We start from the raw sequence: 22390 nt of genomic DNA on the forward strand, positions 1-22390 counted from the left end.
CCTGAGTTGTGGAAAGTCATCTTGCCAAGCCTCTGGGCAAAGACCTCCTGAGGTTGGCTTGGTGGCAGGCAGGGGGCGGTAGATGGCAAGAGCACAAATGATACATATCACTGCAACCTGGTGTCTGATCTCAATAACACCTCTGCACAAGACCCCCGGTAAGGCAGGGCTTTCCAAGGTCAGGATTTGCCGCTAAGCTCTTAAAATCTCTTCTGATCCTAGCAGAAGTAAACGATCAGTATCTCTGGTAAGCAACTGTATTTTTCTTTTCTTTTTTTTAACCTTTCAGTGTCATTGTGAGGTTTGCCACATGCCTTGAGAAATAAAGCCCAATCTGAATGCTCAAACATCAAAGTCTGGCTGGCTCAGGCAATTGGAAGAAGATACCCATGCATGGTAACCGCTGAATGACAAGTTGGGTTTCCTGGAGAGAAAGACCTAACTATTCACCTTATATACTTAAATAATTGCCTCCTTTTTAAGGCAAAATAACAGCTCCTAAAGATGTCTCTGTCATAGCCCCAGAATCTGAGCATGTTACACCTTACATGGCAAAGGGCAATTAAGGATGCAGATGGAGTTAAGGTAGCTAATCAGCTGACCTTAAGATAATTATCAAGGTGGGTCTAATGCAATCACAGGGTCCTTAAATGCGGAAGAGGGAAGCAGAAGAATCACTATCTAAAAAGTGTCAAAGACTGGCTTGAAGACATAAGAAGCCATGAGTGAAGGAATGTGGACAGGCTCTAGAAGCTGGAAGAGTCAAGAAAACAGATTCTAAGAGCCTCCTGAAAGGAACACAGTCCTGCTGACACTGGATTAGCCCAGTGAGACTCTGTATTGGTTCCCTATTGCTGCTATAACAAATTGTCATTAATAATTACCTATACTTAGTGGCTTAAAACAACAGAAAACTCTTCTCTCACAGTTCCAGACTCCAGATGTCTGAAATCGGTATCACTGGGTAGAAGCGAAGGGGTAGGCAGGACAGGGCCGTGCTCCCTCCAGAGGCTCTAGGGACAGTCGGTTCCTTGCCTCTTCCAGCTTCTGGTGGCTGCATGTATTTTTTGGCTTGTGGCCACAGCATGCTAATTCCTACTTCTGTGGTCACACTGCCTTCTCTTCTGAGTAATCCTCCTCTGCATCTCTGTGAGGAGAACATTTGAGGTGGCATTTAGGGCCCATCTTGACAATCCATGATAATTGCCCTATCTCAAGGCGCTTAATCACATCTGCAAAGACCCTTATTCCACATAAGGCTAAATCCACATGTTTCAGGAGTTACAGCCTAACACCTGGAGGGTGTTAGCCTACTACAGAGCCGTTTCAGATTTCTTACCTCCAGAACCATAAAATAAACATGTTCTTTTAAGCCACTAAGTGTAATAATTTGTTACAGCAGCAATAGGCAATTAATACAGCTCCTGTCTCTCAAATGTGTGCTACAGATCAGGACAAGGTCTGGGCATGAGGACAGAGCTAGCTCACCCCTACTATTCACATCAGCATCCTGGGGATCCTTTGTATCCAGAGATGCTGCTCCTTCTCCCATTAGCATACTTGACATGATAGAATGCTAAGACTCAGCAGGAAGTGGTCATTAGAAGCTTCAGAAATCACTTCTCTTTCCTCTCGCTGATCACAGGTTTCTTAAGTAAACTGTATAGTAATTCAAAGCAAAGCTTAGGGGAAAAAAGGAACTGACATTCATTTCAGAAAATTCCTCTCAATAAATGAGTACACTCCATCCACAAATGTCAAAGAGCTTTGCTCACAAAGCCAATAATCCCTATCACAAATATAAGGCAATGTAAACATTTAAGAACCATATTCCTCAATTAGGAACAGCCTTTTTGGGTAGCTTTCCTAGCATTCCAGTGGCAGAACATACACTTTTAAGCAGTTATTAATCACTATTCTATCTCTTGGCATGCTGTAATGCTGGTTTTCTAACATCTCTGCAGGGATTTCTATTTATAGAACTGCTCCTTCTCATTGATCTGCCTTCAGGACACTGCAGCAATTCCCCAGCTGACTTCTCTCCCAGAACTCACCTTGTTGGGACACCCCTGGGCTCTGTCCTCAAATCTCTTCTCTATCCGTATTCTCTCCCTCAGCAAGTGTACCCTGTCCCACGATTGCAAATGCTAACTGTAAGTGGAGGCTCTCAAATTCATGTATCTATCCTTGACCCCTCAACTGAACAAGGTCCAGATCCAAACATCCATGTGCCACTCATGAGCTCCACTTCAGTGTTTAGCATGCATCCCCAGCTTAGCAGGCCCGAAACAGAGCCGCTGCTTTCTGACAGACGCACAAAGCAGCTCAGCAAACAGCATCTCCCACTCTGGCTGCTCCAGTAAGACCCTTAAGCCCTCATGTGTACGTTCTCTTCACTCCTTCCCACCCCTCATATTTAATCCATCAGTATCTACCAGCTCTGCCTCCAAAATGTACCCCAAATCTATTTTCACTATCTCCACTATTTCAATCTCATTCCAAGCTACCCTCACCTCCCACCCACATTATAGCAATAGGCTCCTAGCTCGTCTTCCTGCCTGCTCTAGCCCCACCCTCCACAGGGCTAAAAGCCATCTTTCTGAAGTGTAAATGTCAGAGGATGTCACTCACAGGTATAAAATTATCAGGGGCTTCTGGCTACAAGCAAACTCCAAACTGGACCATTACCTACATGGTCTGGCCACTGCCTACCCCTTGACCTCTCTCCTACTCTCTTTCTTACTCACATGCCATGCACACAACTCTGGCCTTCTGTCCTCTCCTGAACATGCCGAGGCTTGTTCCTGACCCATGGCCGTTGCACTTGCTGCTCCTTCTGCTGTAAACACTCTTCCTGCAGGTCTATGTATTATCATCCTTTCCTTCCCTGAAGCCTCACCTGCAACTTTTCAGTTATCACCCTAGCCTACCAAAAGCAACCACTCACCACCCTTTCTTCCTGCCTGACTTTGTCTTTTCAGAACACTTTGGAAGACCTGAAGCAGTCTTAATTGTTTGTCTATGGAGTGTGACTCCCCTCCAGCAAACTACATGCTCACTGAGGGCAGGGCTTTTCCCATAGTATCCCCAGAGAGATACCTGTTCACAAGCTGACTGAATGGTTTTACAATTGAAGAGCAATATCAAGTCCTCTTAAAAAGGTACAGTGTTAGTCAATCTCCTTGGTTTTAAGGAATAGTGATTTCCTGGGTTCCTACAGGAAAGAGACCAAAATCTCCTTCCTGGGGTACTGCCCTTCATTCTCACTCCCTCTCCCAGCATCTGTTTTTTCTTTTTATGTGCCCAATTCTCCCCTCTACCAACTGGCCAGCTCTCTTACCTTCCATGACATCTTGTTTCTGCTCCATCATAGTTCTGGCTAGCCAACGCCCTCACTTAACCCCAGGACATCACACCACTTGCTAACTACCAAGTTTTCTTTTGAGTCTCTCAATTCAACTTGAGACTTAATTTCATTAGCCAAGGAAGAAAGGGGCACAGTACAGAACAGGGACTTAGGCAGAAATTAGAATTTCTCGTACTGAGATTAAGAAATCCAACAGCAGTAAGGCCCAGTGCATCTCCATTCATTCTCCTTTAATAGATGAATATGTGACTGCACCATCCTCCCAAAGGGTGGGAGAGCTGTCAAACCCTACAGATGGTGGGAATCACCAGGATGCATGAAATGAGCGCTAGCATGAATAAGAATGAAGATTAGGAGGGAAAAGAATCTCCATGTAAACAGCATGGTTAATTAAGAAAAATTACAGTTATTAGACAGATCTGATCCTTTTGTAAGTACCTGTACAAAGGGTCACTGTTAAATGGAATGCTTTCTCTTCGCCCATGTATGATAACTCCTAGCTTGTGCCAGGTAGTAAGTACTCAGAGGGAATTACTCCCATCAGATCATATCCCCACAACATACCTGCAAAGTAGCTACCATCACATTTTTCAGGTGAAGAAATGAATGTCCAGAGAGGTGTGAGGCCAACTTAAACAAGTGCCTAAAGGCCCACCAAACTTTTAGGGGCCCATGAGAATTTTCTTTCTTTTAAAGTCAGAAGGAAAAAATGAATACAATTCATCCTGGACACAGTCATGAAAATATAATTTTTTATTTTAAATGGAGGAAGAGGTCTACTAAACCCAGTCTTGGGCCCCCAAGCGTCACAACATGGCTCTGGTGGAGTGACTTGCCCAAGGTCACAAGCAGCAAGGAGCTGTGTATGGAGTCCCGATCAGCCCCGTCCTCTCTTCCATTCAGCCTCCGCACACCCTCATGCCTTAGAAAACCCTAGGGAGTGCTAGGATTTCAGAATGTCCCATCACCTAAGCTTTTGGGGAAAAAAAAACATTTAATGTAAAAATCAATGGCACTAGAAATGTTCCTTACAAGCCTCACCAAAAATCTGATTAGTCATCCTGTGACTGATCCTTAGCTTAAGTGAAAAACCACTTATCCTTGGACCCACTAACTGCACTGGGATAACCTGGGGTGCTCGTTAAAAATGCAGATTCCAAAGCCCTACCTCACACTTGCTGAATCTCAAGGATGGGACTAAAATCTGCATTATAAATGAGCACCCAGGGGTTTCTGACCTTCTGTGCACACTAAGACCCCACTGGTCAGGAAAACCTATGGGGATAATCTAATTTTTGCATAGTTTTAACACATTTAAAATTGTCCCAGAATACAACTACCATGTATAATGAGCTAAGAACATACTTTCTGTTCTGAAATTTACAAGTTATTAACCATAAAAAAAGTTATATTATTGATGATAGAGCCACTCCTGTAATATGAGTCACCAAATCAATCCTGTATTTGGAGATGTTGCATTTATAGGTGATTTTGCCAACAGGTGCAAGGATCTGGCTATTTCATTTTGTCTTAGGACAGGTGGGCCCACGCATTTACATGATGAAATGCCTGTTTGACTCCGCATGACTTTCCTTTTTTTTTCCTTTCACATTACAGTTAGGAAATTGCATTGATTTTTGGGGGGAGAATTGTGTTTGTTGTTGGGTTACATTATCTGTGACTTGCATTCTACATGGTAAAGATAGCATTAGAAAATAGTTGTTAAAAGGAGACAATTGGCCGTATAGGATTAAAGAATGTCTTTAAAAAGATCCTGGCTAAAACATGCTCTTAAGACACTGCTTATCTTACAAGTCCCTAAGGACATTCCTACCCCACCCATCCCCACAAAGTGAGCTGGGCTGTAGAGGCTGGCAGCCAGAGGCTGATGCCTGGGGCAACACTTCTGAATGCTAAACCCTGGGCCAGTGCCTTAGTCTGTTCAGCCTAGTAAAACAAAACACTTTAGACTGGGCAATTTATGAACAACAGCAATTTACTGCTCACAGCTCTGGAGGCTGGAACATCCAAGATCAAGGCGCCAACAAATTTGGCATCTGGTAAGGGCCTACTGTCTGCTTCATAGATGCCACTTCTAGCTGTGTACTCAAATGGCAGAAGGAGCAAACAAACTCCCTGCAGCTTCTTTTATAAGGGCATGAACCCCATTCACAAGGGCTCCTCCCTCTGATTTAATCAGAGGCCTGAAAGGCCCCACACCTCTTAACACTATCAGGTTGGGGATTAGATTTTAACATATGAATTTTGGAGGGACACAAACATTCAGACCATAGCAGTCGGCAAAAGACAGAGAAGCTGAACAAGAAAATGAAGTTTTGAATAGTGGCTGCTGGGTCAGGAGGCAGAGGATGGAAGAAGAGAGGATGTCATAGATAGATGTGAGTTACTGATAAGTCCAAGTTCTTGGGGTGGGTGGTTTCAAGGGTATTCAATAATAATATAATGAAAATAGTTGCATCTCTTCATTAGTATCAACCAGCCAATTATCAGAGAAGGGAAAATAATTTAGTGACCATACCAAACCCTGGCATCTTTGTAGCAAACTACATTTTAGCATGGAGCCTTTCAAGCCAGAGTGCTAATCAGCAGCTTTTGGAGGGATAGTCACTCCTCTCAATTAAAAAAAAAAAAAAAAAAAAAAAAAGCAGTGCTCGGCCCAGAGAGCTGGCCTTCTGAGCAGCATGTCAGAGCTGATAAAGGTGCTGGCGCCTGGCGGCCACCAAGGCCACCCTGGACAACCATTCTGCCTTCTCATTAGCATTGTTCCACTGTTACCTCACTTGACAATAACAACTGCCGTGGAGGATCTGACAAGCACAGGTCACCCCGAAGGTGAAAGGAGAAAAGGATCTGAAGACAAATCATAAAAATTGTTTCACCCTGTCTGGAACCATCACAAGCTGACCCGGTGCTGTGGAAGATGCTGACTTCTTTTCTGAGACTGCTGAAGGGGAATCTAATTACTCACTCCCCACACCCCCATTATCCCATCTTCCCTCCCATCTACTGGTTCCCTAATGTAAAACAGTATGAAAAGAAAAAGGCTTTTTAAATAGAAAAGATACAGAAAAATAATTTATTATGGCCAAAGCATAAGAGGATTACAATATCCCAACCCCATACTCCAGTCCACCAGCTCAAAGAGAACAAAAGATAGTTCTTCCTGCTCCTACAAACCCCTGGACCTACTTTTGCCTTATTTAACACTCGACTATAGCTATTGGTTCACAGCCCAACCTGTCTCAACTAAACCAAAGCGGCCCTCCAGAGGGCAAAGACCACAGCCTCTCCAGATTATATTTTTAGGAAATAGCCCCCGAAGTAAGATCAAGCACAGAGGGCATCCTTAATAAAGGTATTTGAATGATTAAACACAAGACAAGCAGGGAGTAGTGGCACACACCTGTAGTCCCAGCTACTCAGGAGGCTGAGGCAGGAAGATGGCTTGAGCCCAGGAGTTCAAGGCTGCAGTGAGCTATGATCGTGTCACATAGCAATCAGGAGACAGAGCAAGACCAAGCAATCCTCCTGCCTCAGCCTTCTGAATAGCTGGGACTACAGGTGCATACCACAACACTGGGCTAATTTTTTTTATTTTTATTTTTGTAGAGACGGAGTGTCACCATGTTGCCCAGGGTGGTCTTGAATGCCTGTCCTCAAACGATCCTTCCATCTTGGCCTCCCAAGACGCTAGGATCACAGACTTGAGCCACCATGCCCAGCAAATCCTGTTTATTTCGTTTACCAGAACATAGGCTCCACAGAAGCAGAGAACTCATCTGTTTTGCTCACTCCATACTTCGTGATTAAAACAGAGTTTACGGCACACTGAGTGCTCAACTATTCCTTGAATGAGTGAATAAATGGAGAAAGGCTAATGCTAATAGAGGTTATATAGAAAGACACTCAGTCTACACCAAATAGGGTTTCTCTGATTACATTTAGGGAGTGAAGGACAAAGAGAGGCTCAACAGAGAAAAGAAGAAAAAGAGACTTGTAACACCATTAATTGGCAACAACTGCCATTAGCCAGGAAGAACAGCTGTGCCCCTGTGAAGGCAGCATCACTGCAGACATGAGAGAAATTTCCAGAAGAATCTACAAATGAAGGAAGATGTCAGTCAGGGGACTTGCAGACATCCCTGTCTGAAGTATTCAGGCTAGAGGCTATATTCCCTTGGCAGAAAATCTGTTTAACCCCCTCAAGCGTGACCACTATGGTGTCCTTACCAAGGTCAGTCAGTCAGATATTTCTGGAATACTTCCCAAAAGCTGTGACTTTCTCAGCCTTGGGGGGTGGGGGAATGGGGGGATTGGGGGACGGGGTAGGGAGGCAGGGACACCAGCTAAAATAGTCCTCATTGCCAAATAAAAGACTTACTATCTGCACGTAATTAATTCCTCATTTCAACATGACATCCTTTACCTGAGACAGAGAAAAATTCTCAGGTGTTTACCAAAATTGTACCTCTAATCAATGATTTTAAGACTGTTTGTGGGTTTTATTTTTTCACTGGACCACTGAAGCTTCTTGCAGGCAAGAAGCATGTTCATTCTTGCCAGCACAACCTCCACATACAGAGCACCAATCAGTATCTGCTTCCCTCAAACTCCAACAGAACTCATGAGCAACAATGGATAGTAGCCATATGCAGGGGGAGCATTTCCCAAGCAAAACACTTTTCAGTAAGCTTCCCACAGTTGAAGGTACAAATAATAAAGGAAACAAAGAAAAAGCAAGTGATTCTAAACAACTAGGAGAATAAACCCACAAAATGAGTATTCGAGTCATCCAAAAGTCAGAGAAAAAAATCATGGAATACTGACAGAGAGCTGTTGGACCAGCCGATAGAACAAGGCAAAGATCACTGTTTTCTAAGCAGGGATTTAATGCTCCATCCTCACAGAACAAATAGTGGAAGGAGGTTCAGGCCACTGTTTTTAGAAGAAAAAAAAAAAGGAGCAGGCAAGCAAAATACGGTCGCAGCCAGCAGCCAGCCCTAAAATTTCAGCCTCCACCAGAGAACTGAGAGTCCACAGGTGACACAAAGAACAGCTTTCAGTCCACAGCTGGTCCCAAAGCTTGCACCCTCTGCCAGGACTCCCTCCGAGACTTCAGTTCCATCCCGGGAGGCTGTCTTCTGAGATATATGTACATGCTTCTGAGTCACATCACGGAACAGGAAAACACACTGCCCTCTTCTCAGAGGAGTAGGAGAGGCAAAGATGTGCAATTAAGAAAGGAAGGGAAGACAGTTACTCCAAGAATTTAGTCAAATTATATACATGAGATTTCCCCAAGAAATAGCGGCTTAACATAGCAAGTCCAGAATGGAGTTTAATGTTTACTTTCAAATCTATCATCAACTCTGGAAAATATGGAAGCATTTAGTTTTTCTAAAATGGAAATGCAGCATTTCCTGGTGTGCTAATTTTTACCTTCTGTTAACTAAAATGTTTTAAGACAATGTGCCACAAGAATACATTTCAAGGGAACTATGTAACAACACACAAATACCATTCATTCAAAAAATAAACTTTGGCCTCTTTTATACTTGCTGAGTGTCAGAAACAACTAAATACCTAACATTTACAAGTTAAGCTGTAATATAAACCCCTCAAAGGAAGGGAAACATGATGCAGTTACCAAAAGTTATAAGTAGTAAGATGAAGAATGCAAAGCAGTGGTTCCCAAAGTGGGCCCATGATCAGACCTGAGAAGGTGTTTGCTTAAAAGTCCAGTCCTGGGTACCTCCCTGAGAACGTGCACTACTTGATCCACTACAATATATCATAGGAACCCATTAGTCTTCTCCAGGTAGTTTTGACCACTAGGCAGGTTTGGGGGCAGCTGCCATAAGGAACATGGACAGAGTAGGTTGACTATGCTCCCCTACACCAACGGAATTCCAGCTTGACAAGCTGCTTTGTAGCACAATGCCCAAAAGATCTTAACTCAGCCACCTTGGATGGAGACCAGATGGGCCAAAACAGCCAAGCCTCACACACCCAGCTAGACTCAAGGGTAAAAGGCATCTCCCAGCCAACTTCCTGCTCCTTGCTTGGTAATTCTGAAGCTGCTTGGTAGTCTGAAGAACACTGGATCAGAATGCTGGTGATCTTCAGAGCTACACAGAGCTTGACAGCAAGGAAAGTGCACCTTCCACAGTGCACATGGGTTGCCTATGATGGCAAAGTTCAGGGAGGGCAACTGAGGGCTGGTGAACAGGCTCACTGAGCTAGCAGAGGCAGACACAGCTTATAAAATCAGTTTCATTTTTCAATATGAAGAATCAGAAGAAGAAGGACTATTGCTACCCTTCTTGGCTATACAGGCTTAAAAATTCATTTCTAGTTACCAGTAGCTTCTGGTACAGATGACAAGGCCCAAATGGGATATACTGGATCCTTATTGCTCCCCCAAAGCTATTCTCCCTTTCTTCCATAGGAGCAGGAATTTTGCAGAGTATCTCACTACAGAGTATAATTATCTCTTGCAGCTGAGTGGCAGAGTGATTATATTTTGCCAAGTGGAACAGGAGTAGAAAAAAATCTACCCAACCTCTGGGTTATCATTCTTCCTTGCCCTTCCTCCTACCCTTTTTTTCTCCTTTATTTCAGGGCATACAAAGAACAGCAACTCTGGGGGTGGCAGGGCAACCAGAAGGAAGGAGCCCAGCCCCCTATAACTTTAGCAGGCAGAAATGCCATTCTAGCTGACTTTAAAGTAAAAGGAAACTAAACTGTCTTGTTTAAATCAGTATTGTTTGAGGTTTCTGTTACAGCAGCTGAACATGTTCCTTAATACAAAGATTTTCCGTCCTACATGGAACATGACAAGAACTACTGATCAAGAAGCAAATCCTTCATACTTTCCTTTTCCTCCTTAGCCTAACAAGATGGCCGACATTATCGTCTTTGACTCCAAAGGATAGCAAGTTATACCAGGAGGTTCAAGAAATCTCTCTTTAATCTCAAATCCCAATTTTTAAGTGCTAGATCCACCTGAAAATACAAGCTTTGCTTTTCCAGTCACTCAATGTCTCAACCGACCTTTTGAATTGAATTTTCTACCAGACTCTCTCATATAAATTACTCAATTTCTGGAACAGGTCTAGCATCACCTCGTAATGCTAATGCTGTTTCTCCTGCCTAGAAGGCCCTTCCTGAGCTAGAAAATTCCACAACATCACGGTCAAGTTCAAACGTAAAAATGTTCCAACTCCTAAGGGCTTGGAAGACTTTGAAATATTGACTGAAGTATATTGGGGCATACATACCTGCTAACCCACCAATCTGCAGAGTTCCTAAAAGCAGAAGTAGTTTTTCATCTTTGTATCCCTGACCACCCCCCATACCATCCACCACATACATCCCAGTACCTGGCACAGTAAAAACTCAATAAATATTTGATGAACTAATTAAGAAATCATTGAACTGTGTTAAGGTTGTCCTTAGAGTATTTTTTAAAGTAGTTGAAAATTCAAAGGCAGAGGCCACAACTTTAGGAAATCCCCTTGTAAATCAAACACACATATTCCTGTTAAACTAGTACAACTTAGCCTATTAAAATATGAGATAGGAGACATAGCCTTTAAACCAGGGGCAGCCAATGTTTTGGCTTCACCAAAGGGCCACACTAGAAGAACTGTCTTGGGCCACACATAAAATACACTAACAGTAAGGAAACCTGATGAGCTAAAAAAAATTCCATTTTTTAAGAAACTTTACAAATTTGTGTTGGGCCGCATTCAAAGCCGTCCTGGGCCACAGGTGGCCCGCAGTCTGGACAAGCTTGCTCTAAACTATAAAAGCGGAGCTAAAGATCCATGTCACTTACAAGCATCAACTATCATTAGGAGTTGAACCTTATGGGAAAACAATTTTGCACTTAACAGCAACAATTTGCTAGCTCATTAACAAATCTGGGCTGTCATATTTTTAAATGATCACTTTGCTTTGAAAATGAATCCTACATTAAATAGAAAACCAAACATGTATTTTAAAGAGTGTTTTAAAAAGCTCCCTTGGATCCATAGTTTTTTTTTTTTTTTAAGCCTTAAGATCTGAAAAAAAAGGCCATATACCACACATTCAGACCCTCCATACTGGTACTTGAGTACCAGAAGCAACGGCCTAAAATCGTTTCAAAGAAAGGGGAAAAATATACTTTCAAACACCAACAATAGGTAAATTCCCAAGCACAGGCATATCCAAACCAATTAATTCTATGCTCCACAAAAATTTCCACTTCTGCTAACTTGTTTACAGCTTGGCATAGAGACTAAATGTCTAACTAATGGTTAAGAAACAACAGAGGCAATGAGCAAATTCAACTTCCGAAGAGCACCATGTCCAGAGTGCTACAGAGGAGCCTCCAGGGAACTACACCTTGAATAATATGTTGGGGAAAAAGTTGCTTTTAGTTTCATGAGGATCATCCTGACTTTTTACCCTGGAATTTTTGGAATGGGGTTTTCTAGACCATTTGTTCTAGACACTCAGATATATTAAGTGACTTGCTGGAGATCACAAGCCAGTTATAGGCACTGCAAAGCCTAGACCCCCCTGGTCTTCCAGTACATTCTCCAGCACAGCACACAGAATAAAGTCCATTTCTTAATACAATTGTCACAAATAAAATCCACTACGGAAAATGAGATTACCCAGCCATTAAGAAGTTTTTCCAAGTTCTTCCTAAAACACAGGCTCACGCACACCAGACATCAAACACAGAAAAGATTACAGACGTTAAAAAGGCTCTAGGTGAACTTTACAATGAGATTCACTTAATGCAGTAGGTACTAGGAATTAAAAAATGAGTAAGGCCAAAGGACACTCATCCACAAGTAGCTTAGTGAAGCAAACGGAAACCTACGTACATAAATTATGAAACCACCTGCTGCAGCCGATATGGGAGATAAAAACAGGGTATTATGGGATATTTCAGACTCCAGAATTTAAAGGTTTAGATCTTTCTTATCATTTCTAGGATAATTCTAGGAAAGTATACTCCAACTTAAGCAGATAAAAACATAAGAATTGTTCAACAGAATGCCTAGACTAAAACTGAAAGGCGATTTCAGAACTTTTGAGAAGATAAATCTTTGTCTAGAAACAGAAAATTCACACTTGAATCTTTTTTCTGAGTTAAAAATGTAAAGGGGTATTAAATTTGTTTATGACTAATAAGGTTTGAAGTCTAACACAGTACCTGCTAATTCAGATTCAAGTCACCCTCTTAGGTGGGTGAGAAATGAGCCATTGGTTTAGGAACCTGAAGGAATCCAAACTGTTCACAGGAATATTCCAAATGGTGTTTCAGTCCTGGAGGTTAACAACCTCCACTATGCATTATATGGATGCCGACTGTGTTCTGGGGGATATTTGAGATCAGAGGCCATAAAAATAAAATAGGTATGTGACTTTCACAGCCAGTCACAAATAAAATGCTGCTGGACCTTTTAAGTCTGAACAATCCACTCAGACTACAGAGAAAAGACTAGATATTAGTAAAAGAGCACCCAACTTCAACTGCATTATCAGCTTCCAGAAGTGAGGTTCTTACAGCAACATGAACCACCTGAACCACAAAATACCAAATAATATCAAGAAGGGGAGCAAATGCTCATGGAAGATATTCCACCAGGGCCTTGAACAGTACATGAAGTGAGGGCAGATTTGGAGAACACTCCTGTCTCTCCAAAGTCCTGGTGAAGGGGGCATTATTTCACAATCTGGTTCAATGACAGAAGCAAGACAGTACTCTCTATATCTACCTTGAAGTATCTAGACCTCCCGGGGGAGGGAGAGAATGCACGCTAGCAGGACCAAAACTCAAGGACTCTAAACACCCCCTATCATCTGTTTCCTAGAGTGTGAGCAAAAGATTAGATTGATTCAAACACTTATTATTACTGAAAAGCACACAGACGTATCTCATCTTCAAGATACTGACTAATAAGTAGACTTAGAGGTAATATTCCACCCTCCGCCCCCTTGTAACTGTCCAAGGTTGTAGTAAGAATACAGGATCAAGAATACATGTGGAAAACTGTAACAGCAGTAGTATTAAAGCCACAAGGACCATTTTTTCTGCCCCCACCCCCACAAACTAATATATAAGCATCCTGCACCACCTAATGCAGAAGTTGAAGTGTATTTTAAAGCCATCATTGCAGATAGCTCCGAGAAGAAATTTACTCTGTGCCCCCAAGTTGGCACAACATAGTTATTTAGGGATACAGATTTATAACAATACTAGCAATAAAACTAATTCAATTCATTCACAGGAAATTATTCCAGAAAGTCACCTCTTTCTCCTTCCTAAAATAGAAAGATGGAGAGAAAAAGAAACAAATGCAAATTGCCACTGGCAGAGTTTTGTATTGAAAGTGCATGGAATGATTCAAGAGCAATTCAAGGTTTTCGGCAAATGCCTGTTCATTAACCCAGTAGGAGGTGCAATACCATCTGGCACCAGTGTCCAGCGGAAGATATATCGCTCAGGGTCAATTCTGAGCAGCAGGCAAGTTTATTTTTACTCGTTCTAAGATTTTATGCACAAAAGTACAAGGACATAAATGTCTTGAGTTAGGCGTGCCAGGAAGATTTAACAAGCCTGGAAAATGGGATCCAAAAATGGGATCTAGCAGAAGCCAACTTTCATCGCGATTGATTAAAACACTCTCCCAGCAAACCCCACAGGGCCTGGGCTAGAAACTTGTCAAAACACACACACACACACACACACACACACACACACACACACACACAAAGATTTGGGGTATGTAAGAGAGGGGAGATTGCCCTGTATCCTCTGATGTCAAAAAACTCAGAGGGGCTCACTCACATTCAGGTTGGGACTCCCAAGAGGGCTAGGAAGGAGGGCTTAGGGGGCATGTCCACCACCGCCTGGGCACAAGGGCAGCTGCTGTGTGAAGAGCCAGCTAGCCACTGGGTGGTGGGGACCCCTATAAACAGGCCCATTTTGCCAGGTTCTCCCCCTGGGGATCATTCTCTTTTAACCTCATGTAACAGCTGGATGTGGTACATGTCTATAATCCCAGATATTCAGGAGGCTGAAGTGGGAGGACTGCTTAAGTCCGAGAGTTTAAGATGAGCCCATGCAACACAGGGAGACCCCATCTCTACAAAATAAAGTAGCTAGGCATGTTGGCATGTCCCTGTAGTCCCAGCTGCTTGGGAGGCTGAGGTAGGAGAATTGCTTGAATCTGGGAATTCAAGGCTGCAGTGAGTCATGACTGCATCACTGTACTCTAGCCTGGGTAACATAGCGAGACCTTGTCTCAAAAAAAAAATAAAAACTAAAAAATAAAAATAAAAATAAAGTAACCTCACAGAGCCAATCAAAATATCACTTTTCCAAGTGAAATTACTGTTTTTTTCTAATAGACCAAAATACTTGCTCAATCACAAAAAAATTATTAAATACTGGAAAACCACAAAGAAAAAATTTTTTAAACATCATTCATCATTCCACTCCCTACAGATGGTAAAATTTTAGTATGTTCCATATATATTCCCATATATGGTATATCATCCATACACATATATCACAAAAATACACTTATATTTATGCTTGCTTTCTTACAGCCTTTTATATCACAACAGATTTTAAACATTTTCCCATGATAAATATTTTACCACAATTTAAAAGCTAAGTGGTAATTGCATGTTTTACTTAAATAATCCCACAGTACTAGGCATTTAATTTGTTCAATTTTTCTATTTAAAAAAGTAATAAAAATAAAAATAAAAATAAATTTTAAAAAGTAATGCAATGGTCTTTCACTCCTACATTTGTATATCATACCCCTGTATATTTCCTTAGAGCAAAGGAATTATCTGATACAATAATACGAGGATTTTTAGGCTTGTGTAGCAGTGATATCCCATGTTTCTTTCAGTAAAATTGTACTGATTTACATCCCCAAAACTAGCAAGATATAGCTAGCAAGATATAAGGATGCCTACATACCTGTTTCATTCCAATTTGTGCTGCTATGACAGAATACCTGAGACAAGTAAAGAACAGAGATTTATTTCTTGCAGGTCTGGAGGCTGCGAAAGCCCAAGTTCAAGGGGCCTGCATTTGAGGGCATTCTTGCCAAGTCACTCCACGATGCAAGAGCACACTCATGGGAGGAGGAAGAGAAAAGGAGGAGGAAGAGAAAAGAAGGGAGCCAAACCCACTCTTTCATCAGGAACCCGCTCGCGCAAGCAGAAGAAAAAATGAGCGAACCCACCTTTTCATCAGGAACCCACTAGCGCGAGGAGGGCGCGAACCCACCCTTCCATCAGGAACCCGCTCGCGCGAGGAGGGCGCAAACCCACCCTTCCATCAGGAACCCGCTCGCGCGAGGAGGGCGCAAACCCACCCTTCCATCAGGAACCCGCTCGCGCCAGGAGGAGGAGGAAGGCGCGAACCCACCCTTCAATCAGGAACCCGCTCACGCGAGGAGGAGGGCGCGAACCCACCCTACCATCAGGAACCCGCTGGCGCGAGCAGGAGAAGAAGGGCACGAACCCACCCTTCCATCAGGAAGCCGCAGGCGCGAGCAGGAGAAAGAGGGCGTGAACTCACCCACCCATCAGGAAGCCGCTGGCGCGAGCAGGAGGAGAAGGGCGCGAACCCACCCACCCATCAGGAACCGGCGCGAGCGGCAGGGGGAGGGCGCGAACCCACCCACCCATCAGGAACCCGCTCACGCCAGGAGAAAGAGAAGGAGGAGGAGGGCGAGAACCCACCCTCCCATCAGGAACCCGCTCGCGCGAGAAGGAAGAGGGCGCGAACCCACCCTCCCATGAGAAACCCACTCGCGCCAGAAGGAGGAGGGCGCTAACCCACCCTCCCATCAGGAACCCGCTCCCGCAAGGAGGAGGAGGAGGAGGCGAAAGACGGCGCGAACCCACCCTTCCATCTGGAACCTGCTGGTGTGGGGGGGTAGGGGGAGGGGGCGAACCCACCCTTTCATCAGGAACGCGCTCCCGCGATAACCTCATTCATCTATTCAGGAGGGTTGAGTCTGCATGACTTAATCACCTCTTAAAGTTCTCACCTGTAAACAGTATTGCACTGGGATGTTTCCAACACATGAACTTTGGAGGACACATTCAAACCATGACAATACCCCATGCCCTCAAAGTCTGTCGTGTACGTTTTATTGTCACTTTAAAACAGCATATGCCAATTAGGTACAACCAACTATTACTAATAAAAATCACAATCACAACAGGTACTGGGTGCGTACTATGTGCCAGGCACATAATACAGAAAAAGAACAGACGGTGCCAGGGACTGGCGGGGAGGGACACAGTTTCGGCTTGGGAACATGAAATGTTCCAAAGCAGGGGGATGGGCTGAGCCCAGGAATTGGAGACCAGCCTGGGCAACTTGGCAAGATTCTGTCTCTAAAAAAATTTTTTTAAATAGCTGACTGGGTGCACTGGCTCACACTTGTAATCCCAGCACTCTGGGAGGCCGAGACGGGCAGATCACTTGAGCACAGGAGCTCAAGACCAGCCTGGGCAACATGGCAAAACCCCATCTCTATTTAAAAAATACATAAATTAGCCAGCCATGGTGGCATGCACCTGTAGTCCCAGCTACTCGGGAGGCTGAGGTGGGAGGATCACCTGAGCCTGGGGAGGTTGAGGCTGCAGTGTTCCATGGATCATGCCACGGCACTCCAGCCTGGGCAAAGAGAGGCTGTCTGAAAAAAATAAAAACAAAGGAGAGGAGATTTGAAAACAAAGGGCCTCCTTTGAGCTTTGTAACTAGTTAGGGTGCTCCAGCCACTTGGGCTCCAATCAAATCCTCATCAAGTCCTTTGGAGTAATGCTAGTCTACACAATTTTTGTTGTTGTGGGGTTGGGTGGTGGGGAAGGGAGCTGGGACTACAAACTCTTCAGATAAAATGAAAATACTCCCAGGAACATTCAATCTTTAATTGCAGGGACAAACATGTACTGTGAAATTCATGAAAGTGAGAAGTCTGCAGTAGCAAGAGAAAAACAGCAAATCAAAGAAATGAACTACAGAAACCACACTTGCTACAAAAATCAAACATGGGAAAATCAGGTGACTGTTCACTAATAACTGAGATAGCAGGGAAGACCACAAAAAAATCTTACCACAAGCCTGCCCATCACCAGATTGCAAGTCTTCAGTGGCCAAGAACTTCAGATGCATAAAGCAGAAAGACAGCCTGCCCATCCACAAGCCAGCACCCCATGTCCATCCAAAGTTGGGGTGCATATGTTATTCAGAAGGGCATATCTGAAAGCCAGAGAGATAGCTTATAACCAGCAACTCAGTGGATTCCCAAAGAATGTCACAGAAAAGTTTTAAAACCACATTCTCCAAAGACTCAAATTCAGAAAAGCAGTATTTGTGGTATATTTAGTAAAAGGTCACCATAAAATTCCAGAAGACAACTTAATTGCCATGAGACTAAATAAAGTTATTCTAAAGAAAAGGAAAAGAGGCCAAGCACAGTGTCTCATGCCTGTAATCCCAGCACTTTGGGAGGCCGAGGTGGGTGGATCAGGAGGTCAGGAGATGGAGACCATCCTGGCCAACATGGTGAAAACCTGTTTCTAGTAAAAATATAAAAATTAGCTGGGCATGCTGGCAGGCACCTGTAGTCCCAGCTACTCGGGAGGCTGAGGCAGGAGAATCGCTTGAACCCAGGAGGCAGAGGTTGCAGTGAGCCAAGATCACGCCATTGCACTTCAGCCTGGCAACAGAGCGAGACTCTGTCTTAAAAACAAAACAAAACAAAACAAAACAAAACTAGAGCCATGAGGTTAGTCATATGTTATTGCATAACCAGAAACCCAACCTGACATTGGATTAGAGCAGCAGCACCAACATGAGAAAAGAGCTGGGCCCACTTCTCCCAAGAAGCCCTTCCCAGGCCACCATCTTGTATTTTGCTATCTCACATATAATCTCCCTATTGTACAGTAAAGAATCTGACTGGCCTTTGCCCCTGGTTGGGAAGAGGGAGGGTTCAAAATCCTTGGACTACCTGCTGTAGTAGGAGTGTATTTATTTTTGATAAACCCCTTGGATCACACCTGAGTTTACACTAAGATGAGATGACTCAGGCTGGAGTCTGGTCACCAGAAAAACCAACCATGCAATTAGAGGATCAGGGCTCTAAGCCAGCCCAATCCAGAGAGGGGAAAGGAGGGGACTGGAAATTGAATCATTGACCACGTGGTTGTACTCAATCAATCCTGCCTATGTAACGAAACCCCAATAGAAACTGGACACCAGGCTCACTGGAGCTTTTTGGTTGGTAAACACATCAACGTGCCAGGCAGGTGACACACCCTAGTTCCAAAGGACAAGACACAGGAGCTCTGCATTCGCGACCCTCCCAGACATCAGCCCATGTGTCTCTTCATTTGACTGACCTTCACTTAGACCCTTTATAATAAAACCATAGTTGAAAATATAGTGCTTTCCTGAGTTCTGAGATTCATTCTAGTAGATTATCAAACCTAAGAAGGCCATGGGAACCCCTTGGATTGTAACCAGTCAGTCAAAAGGGTGAATGGCCTGGAAGTCCCACTTACAGTGGGCATCTGAAGTGGGAACAGCCTTGTTGGGAACCATACCCTTTAACTGATGGGGTCTGCACTAACTCTGGGTGGTTACAATAGAATTATATTGTAGTATACTAGGAGGTGTCAGAACACACCCCCACCACCTCCTTTTTCCAGTTAATTCAAGTGCTACACACCAGTTCAACACTCAGGTCCAAATAACACAACTTTTACCTGCCAATATTTATGCCAACTGTTAATGACCAACAATCTTCTTCCTTTTAGTAACAGCTAAAATGTTTTCAGTACTTACTACCCCAGACATGGTTCTAAGACCTTCCACATGTATTAACTCAATCATCACAGCAACCTCATAGGATAGGTACTGTATCATTCCCACTTTGCAGATGAGAGCACTGAGGCATAAAGTGGTTAAGGGACTTGTGCAAGGCCACATGGCAGAGGGGTCAGGATTCAAAGAAAAAGCTCCTCCATCCCTAGAGGCTGTCCCTTAGCCACAAGTCTACAGGAAAAGCTGTGCCTTATGGCTGCCTACCCTTGAGGGCCCTTGGACAGCCACTACTCTCTATCCTCACTTGCTCCCATTCTCCATCCTCAGAATGGCCTCATGCCGATTTCCTTAGGGAAGAATGTGTGCTTTTTGATGGCAAAATTATCCAGCTTTGACTGCAGCTCAGGAAAACTAATTTTGAGAACACAGCACTGAGGGAGGTTAACTATTTCCCTGAAAGTCTTTTCCAACAAAAACACAAATTAGCAGCTAGATGGTACTGGATGTGAATAAAAGTGACAAATTTCACTGCAATAAATGAAGAGGTTCAAAGTTCTTCCTTTTCAGCACCGTCTCCTTCACCACAGGCGGAATCTCTCCACGGCTGACACAAACCTCCTCTCCCTTATTTTTCCCTATTACTTAAAGTGTTCAATACTTCTTCATTTTTATTAAATTGATAATACAGTTTGAAGTTTTCAGCGTGTTTAGTGTAGCAATTAAAACCTCAGGCAGTCACGGTGAAAATTTTTCAAATAAAAATTATATAATGAGATCAGTGGGTGGCCTTTCAATTTCATTCACTTATCCAATCAATATTTTGAACATTTGCTGCCTGCAGCAACATTCTAGACACTCGGGACATAGCAACAAAGTTGACAAAGTCCCTGCCTGCCCTCATGACACTTACATGCCAGAAGGAGAGACAAAGAAGGAATGGGCAAACATACGTGTGTGCATGTACATGCACATGTGTGTATAACTTCAAGAAATGGTAAGAGTTCAAAGAAACAGAGCAAGTAAAGATCTGGGGGAAGTAAAAGACAACGTGTGTGGCTGGAGTGAAATAAATCATAGGGAAGGTAGCAGGAGATAAAGTCAGAGAGGGGCCAATTCATTCTCAACGGATACATCCAACCCCTTATCATTACCTCCCTCCCCTCACCTGAGTCCATGTCACTATCACTTCCACTGGAAGATTGTCATACCTTCCTAGCTGATATCTGCTTCTATTCTTGCCCCTTACAGACAATTCTCCATGCAAGCGGAATGATCCTTGTAAAAACAAATCCAATCAACTCAGGACCTCCTCCTGCTCAAAATTCTTCACACACGTCCATCATAATCATGATGGAACCCAAATTCTGAGCCCTGCCCAGCAAGGCTTTCCATATACGGGCACTACTTGCCCTCCACACTCAGCCCCTGGCTCCCTTTACTCCACCCACATGGCCCTCAAGCTAGGTCAAGTTTGTTCCTGCCTCAAGGCCCCTGCAGGTACCCTCTCTTCCTCACGGAACTTTCTTCACCTTGGATACTGCCTTGGCACTCTGCTCAAACATCACTCCTTCAAGCAGCCTCCTGGACCACCCAACCTAGAATAGCTCCCCACGCGGCACTATCTCCTGCCCTACTTGGTTTTTCTTCACAGCCTGAATCTCCACCTGACATCAGATTTACCTGTTTCTTCCTCTGCCTTTATTCATCACTGTACCTCCAGTGGCTACAACAATTCTGAGTGCAGAGTAGGACCTCAATCAATGCATGTCAAATGAAGGAATGAATGACTTTGATGATGCCATCACTGACTCGGTTATACAGAGTAAAGTCACGATCCACAATCCTGGGCATCCATGCTATCCACACCAGCTGGCAGGGACAAGGCACACCTGGTTCACATCCTGTCACCTGCTAAGCCCAGAAGGCAAGATCATCCATCAGACTCAGCCAACTGCTCCAATTAACGTGCTCCGATTCTGACCCTAAGAAGACATGGACTCCCTACAAAATCATTTGACAACCCAACATGTATGCAAAAAGGCCAACAAGTACTCCTTAATTGATGAATTTCTCTAAATCTCAGGTAAGTGGCACTGACATCTCAAATCCTCTTTGCCAGTAAATGGGTGGGCAGAAATTCCAAGTAAAAAAAAAAAAAGAAATGACTCCAGGGCTCTTTTTTCCTTGACTATCCCCTCTGGCTGCTCAGTCTTTACACACCTCCTCTCTGCCCATTAGATTGGGCAAAATCTCCCCCATCACTAGGAGAGCACAGTGTGTTCCATCCAGAGTAACTCTCACTACACAAAAGGCCGACACATTCTAGGCTGAAATCATAACTGGGCTTTAACTGGACCCTTCCACATTGAACTGCTCTTTCCCATTTGGGGAGACAGGCAGGATTGAGGAATCTGTCTTCTGACAATTTGGGATCAGTCTTCTCTCTTGCTTTCTTTCCCTCAAGTTGCAAACAGTAAGTCATGCTATGTGAGCCCCGAGCCCCAAGCCCCACACAGGTGCCTCTATTCATAATCTACAGTTCCTCATCCTCATGAGGACAGCAGAACCCAAATATCACAGGCTCTCAGCAGAACACCAGGCGATCCTGCAACATGGATTCTCTTCTTCTGAACCAGGAGCAATTGGACTCGGGGAAACAGAACCATGCTGTGGACAGCAGCCTCTGCATCTCCAAAGAATGCAGCAAACATTCCATCTCTCCTCTTCCCTACAAGGTCTGGATTTTTCCTTGGTTATTCATTTTGCCACTCGTTGGTACTCACTGGCAGATAAGCAATTGCCCAAAAATTGAGCAGGTTAGGGAAAGATGGTCTTAAAATTGGGAAAGCTCTATTCTGTTTTTTAATTTCTTTTTCTGGGAACTGAAAAAAATATCACTGATATGAATCTAGGGGCCCAGTACCTGAATCAGTTAAGCACTTACATCAAAATTACTGCAGAAATGAAACAAGATATGCAACATACAGGGCCCTTGTTGGCTGCACAGTAATCATGTAAAAATGGCAATTAGTTCCTTTAAAGGATGATAATTAACACTGCCTTTACATAACCCACTTTTAAGTTTCTTTTTTACTGATGTTTTCCTGCATCAGCAATCAGCAAAGTAATCA

At 43.6% G+C, this 22390-nt stretch overlaps 1 protein-coding gene across 3 annotated transcripts in view; it reads right to left on the reverse strand.

The window, feature by feature from the left end:
• MGAT5 (alpha-1,6-mannosylglycoprotein 6-beta-N-acetylglucosaminyltransferase) overlaps window positions 1–22390 on the reverse strand; it is a 330207-nt gene that overhangs the window by 242944 nt on the left and 64873 nt on the right. Inside the window, exon 2 of one of the 3 annotated variants that reach the window (XM_063595173.1) lies at window positions 17546–17690. The exons of the other annotated variants lie outside the window; for them this stretch is intronic. The gene's annotated coding sequence lies outside the window, so the exon portion shown is untranslated. The remainder of the gene's footprint in view (window positions 1–17545; window positions 17691–22390) is intronic. 3 annotated transcript variants of the gene reach the window in all.

This window comes from Pan paniscus, chromosome 13 (assembly GCF_029289425.2).
Source record: "Pan paniscus chromosome 13, NHGRI_mPanPan1-v2.0_pri, whole genome shotgun sequence".
NCBI classification, from domain to species: Eukaryota; Metazoa; Chordata; class Mammalia; order Primates; family Hominidae; genus Pan; species Pan paniscus.